This window comes from Saccostrea cucullata, unplaced genomic scaffold (genome assembly GCF_032062105.1).
Source record: "Saccostrea cucullata isolate Sc308-1 unplaced genomic scaffold, CSIRO_AGI_Scuc_v1 ctg14804, whole genome shotgun sequence".
Lineage (NCBI taxonomy): Eukaryota > Metazoa > Mollusca > Bivalvia > Ostreida > Ostreidae > Saccostrea > Saccostrea cuccullata.
Window position 1 is genome coordinate 4758 of NW_026919529.1, and position 5061 is coordinate 9818.

The 5061-nt window shown below is 30.2% G+C and overlaps 1 long non-coding RNA gene across 2 annotated transcripts; it reads right to left on the reverse strand.

Annotated features, from left to right (window-relative positions):
• Nucleotides 1–834: 834 nt before the first annotated feature.
• LOC134233112 (uncharacterized) lies at nucleotides 835–4814 on the reverse strand. 2 transcript variants are annotated; one of them, XR_009984914.1, is made up of 4 exons: nucleotides 4755–4814; nucleotides 3947–4077; nucleotides 3435–3565; nucleotides 835–1858 (listed from the first exon to the last, which is right to left on the reverse strand). It is a non-coding gene; the product is annotated as an uncharacterized LOC134233112 (long non-coding RNA). The 2 variants fall into 2 exon arrangements; XR_009984916.1 differs by lacking the exon at nucleotides 4755–4814 and adding an exon at nucleotides 4304–4346.
• Nucleotides 4815–5061: the final 247 nt, after the last annotated feature.

Genomic DNA, 5061 nt, shown 5'->3' on the forward strand with positions numbered 1-5061 from the left:
AATCATCGTATGTTATTAATGTATGCTTTATAATTTATCGTATATGTTTATTTCATGGTTGTATAGTACAAACCCGAATTTCCTCCATTGATCAGCCATATCGTAATAACAAATGGCCACCTGGCATTGTTATTCTACTCATGTAACTCAAAATACACTTGGCATCATCTCCAAAGTAATCCCAAACCAATAATTCATCCTTTTCCAGCGTTTGTAATACTTTTTTAAAACCTTGTTTACTTGGTGCAAAGTTGTTGACAAATGTCGCGCGAATAATGGCGGCACCGCACGTTATTCGCGCGTGGAGTATTTCGCACCTACCAACCAAAAGGTATATAATAAACGCTCCGAGAGAAAATCATCAGTAGTGCTTGCGCTGCTCAACCAGGCATGGTGCCTTCAGTGCCCATTAGACTGGTACTCTACCCATAGGTACGTTTTGTACCATTGGTTTGGGTAGGCTGATGCCATTACAAACCCGGTGATTTTGGGTCCCCATCCTTTTCCTGGGTAAATTCACCATTTTAGGGGTAAAACACCCATTTTATGGGTAAAATACCCATTTTTTTGAGTAAAATACCCATTTTCCCCAGTTTTTGCCACTTTTTGTTGATTTTGGCCATATTTTAGTAAATTCCTGACATTTAGCTGTTTTAACTGTTTTTATTGGTTTTTAATAAATTTATAGAAAATTGACCATCTTTTCTTATTATTGGGTAAATTTCAGAAATAAGAGACCCACATATAATTTCTGTAACGGGGTAAACCACAGAGTGGTAAAAGAATACAAAGTATTCAAAAACCACCACTATACCCTGAAACGTTACAGTCATATAAACACCCTTGAACATTGTTCATTTGATTAACATTTCAATCCTTTCCTAAGAATTTGCACCTAATTTTTTATAAAGTCTATAAGTTATCACACAATGTTAAAGTTATTGCATTACAGGACTCAAATCAGTAATCTCAGTAATTAACTTTTACCCAGGAGTAAATGATCCAAAAAAAATCTATAGAAATATCTTATTGATTCTTCATCTGTGTACTTATGATGTGAAGTTTGTAAGTTACAAATTATTGTCAAAGAAGTCATCTCAATAATCTTATGCTTTGACCTTGACAAAGTGTCCTAAACAACAAAGTGTATTCCTACAACCATTCTATATGTAATGAGTATGATGAATATGGTATGATAAAGATATTCAAGATATTATTAAACCACAGATTATGGGACACTTGCATCTTTATTGGGGGTCTTACTGAGACCAATTTCAAATTCAAAATTAAACATGATACATACACAAACAAAATATATTTACAATTCCAGGAAAGTTAAATAATAACATTAAATTCAGCATCTGGAAATCTGTGTAATTTCTAGGGGGTTGTAAAAATTAGATGAAAAATAAAAGTTTTAAATATGTAATTACCATACATAACAACAGTCTTCAATATGAATTGGTCAAAATAAAAGTCACATTCAGATACTTTGAGGTCCGTGAGAATTAGTTTTTAAAGAGCTCATGCTATCAGAAAATCATATTTTCAATACTTGATTTGACTATATCTCAGTTTGATAAATGATTACACTTTATCCATAGTCAGTGTCTGACACTGGAAGATACAATCCTGACTTCTTTCTTTGTCATCCTGTAAACCACAGTCTATGATCGTACTGGTTAAATTAGTTGGAAATAGTATTTATGTTCTTCTTAAATCCTCCATCTTTTAAGTTTGGTTTTCTTGTTTCAGTGTTCCAAGAGAGGATATTCTGTTAATCTTTGCATAATCTGATAGTCTTTCACCATTCTGAGAGTAGACATAGATCATTTCCATAAGCCCTCACTAGAGAATCCTGGAAAATAAAAAAAAATAATGTCTTAGTTGAAAAAGAAAAATTGTAATGCAATATAAGCTTGATGGAATTCTAAATATAGACAAAAAGGGTATAAATACAAGGTGTTACATCAGATTTTGACTTTTCATATTAAATATGGGTAACACCTCCAGTAAAGAAAAGAGTAAGGGAATGAGTAAAATTCAGTTTGGAAAGAGAGTTCTATCAGAGAAAGATGTAGACAGAGGAATACCAGTTAAAATAAAAAAAGATGGCACTATTGAGATCATTTCTCAAGAAGAATATAACCAATTATGTCCAGAAAAGGGTGATCCTAATGTTGTCAGAGATTACATAGAAAGACCCTTGATTGCAGAAGAAGCCAATGAAGAATATAACCATGATTTATCACCAAAAGAGGGTAAGAATTACTTGGATTACCCTGAAAGACCCTTGACTAGAGAAGAAGCTAAGTTTATAGATGATAAGAAAAAACAGTTGTCAGAAAAAAAGATTGACAAAGACACAGGATTTTAAACCCACAAAACCATTGGAGATACAAGGATTACAAGATACAAGGATTAATGGAGGAAGTCTAAACTGAACTCTTGGAAGACATTAAGGCTCATTATGAGAGTAACTTTCCAGTGTTTGTTTATTACAAAATTATGTATTCTGATTAAAAAAAAAATCACTTTCATTTGTTGTGCCTTTGACCATTTAAATTGACCTTATGGTCAAGATTGTGATATATACACTCTGATAATCATCTATGATGTCTCTATGATGTTTACCTCAAAAGATTGAATCAGGGTATTTGTGTTTAAAGAGCTGAAGAAACTATACAGACAGATCTAAGAATTTGGAAGCATACATATTAATGAGGTTAAAGGAGATATAACACTAGACATTAAAAAGAAAGAATACAAACTCATAGAAATGATATTGAAAGTACCTTTTATGAATAAAGTGTCATGCTCCAAGGTATTATTTTTATAAACAGGAGAAGGTTTACAGCAGTCCCATACACTCATAAGAAGATATTGGGTATTAGAAACACCAGGAAATGTTATTTCCACACAATCAGATCATCTTACATCAGTTATAAGGTTACAATCTTTATACATAGTTAAGAGGTTCATTAAGATTTCTTTTCTGGTCATCCTAATGAGCCACATTATAGTATTCTTTCTCTTTGATAGAATGTTAATATTAAATGGAAAATTCAGAATTCATCAGCAATTGAAGTCAAAACTTCCTATCTTTACCAATTATGCTATTAAGGAAGCTGGGGTTAACAAATTAGCCATATTTAACTTATTCTATAAATATGTTATCTTCAGCTGTTAACTATCATTTGGCAAAGAAAAATTTCATACATTTTAGTTTTAAAGATTTGATCATGAATTTTTATGCCTTTTCTTCTTCTTCTAAAGGATATCAATAGAGTTTAAACATGACCATGACCACCAAGCCCTCTTTATTTTAAAAAAATCATATATCATTTACTTATCAATTCAAAAATTTAAAAATGCATATGTAAATAAATAAATAAATAAATAAAAATTACAATTGTATCTCATTGAAACTTTACCTTCAAGTTTGTGTGTTTCTATGTTGATTGACTAACTGTGTATTTCCAAAGGAAGACCAGCAGCCAGGCTTCACTTCATAAAGAATGGATTATAGATGGTTAAGAACAAACCAATTCTTCCATGTTGAGGACTGTAGAAATAAAACCATTTTGTTAATATGACAGAGTACTGCATGAAACAATGCATGTTTAAATACAACATGTACAATGCCATAAAAGATCATGAAAATATTTGTTTTTAATCTCAAAAAATTGTTTTTAACATTAACTCCAGATGAGAAAAGTTCATCATGTTATCTATAGATAATAAACAAGCACAACTACTGTATTAATATCATAAATAAAATGATTATCAGATTAATTATTTAGACACTAAAAAACTTACTATCTTTATGATATTGATTTCCATTATCAGATGTTTTTTATCCATTTTTTTTTATCCATTTTAAAATATAAACATTTAAATAAAACAGAATTAAATAAATTAAAATGATATCTCATTGAAACTTTACCTTCAAGTTTGATTGTTTCTATGTTGGTTGACTAACTATGTATTTCCAAAGGAATTTGGGCAGACAGGCTGAACTTCATAGAGAATGGATTATAGATGGTTGGGAATAAAACATATCTTCCAGGTTGAGGACTGTAGAAAATATAATCATTTTGTTAATATGACAAGGAACTGCATGAAACATAGCATGTTTAAATACAGTGCCAAAAAGTTCATGAAAATAGTTCATCATGTTATCTTTAGATAACAAAAGAAGCACAGTTACTGTATTAATATCACAAATACAAAATGATTATCAGTGTAATTTTTAGACACTAACAGACTTTCTCTTAACAGCATATTCAATTTTGTTTAATACCTGTCAGTACAGCATACAAAAAGATATTAGCATATACAACATGAAGTCCTACATTTTTTGAAAAGCTCATTACCAAGAAACAAAAGTGAAAATGAAAATATATGTATGCCATATATACCACATATTTAGAATCAAAACAAGGATAAACCTTTTGTAGATTCTTACTTTTTCTTTTATTACATTCCTTATAGATCACAATTTAGTAAGTCTGAATTCCATGGGTAACAGACATAATGAATTATGACATTATATCATAATTTATGCAAAAGGACTTATTAACAATATGAAGTTTCCTTAGTATATTTTAGACAAAATAAGACTGTGCTCATATGAATGTTAGAGATATTAGATCACATAAGAATTACACAGTAATTAAATTAAACCATATAATCATGGTTAAATGCAAAGATGACCTTCATAGGAAATGTAAACAAAATAAAGACAAACTTACCAGAATTATCCAATTATATGCCCAATTAAATAATCCAGTGAAACAACATCTTAGCTGATCCTGAAAAAAAGCATACAATATTCAGTGATACACAAATTAACCTCATTTTACAAAGGAAGTAAAGCAACAATTGACAGACAAACAGGACAGAAATGTAAAAGATACCATATGTATTTTACCAAAATTTAGTAAACATTTTTCCTGATTTAAATTCAATCACAGAATGACCCATCATAGTAATATTAAATACACTCTGGGTTACATGCAAATTATACCTTACATGAACTGAGAATAAATACCCCGTTTA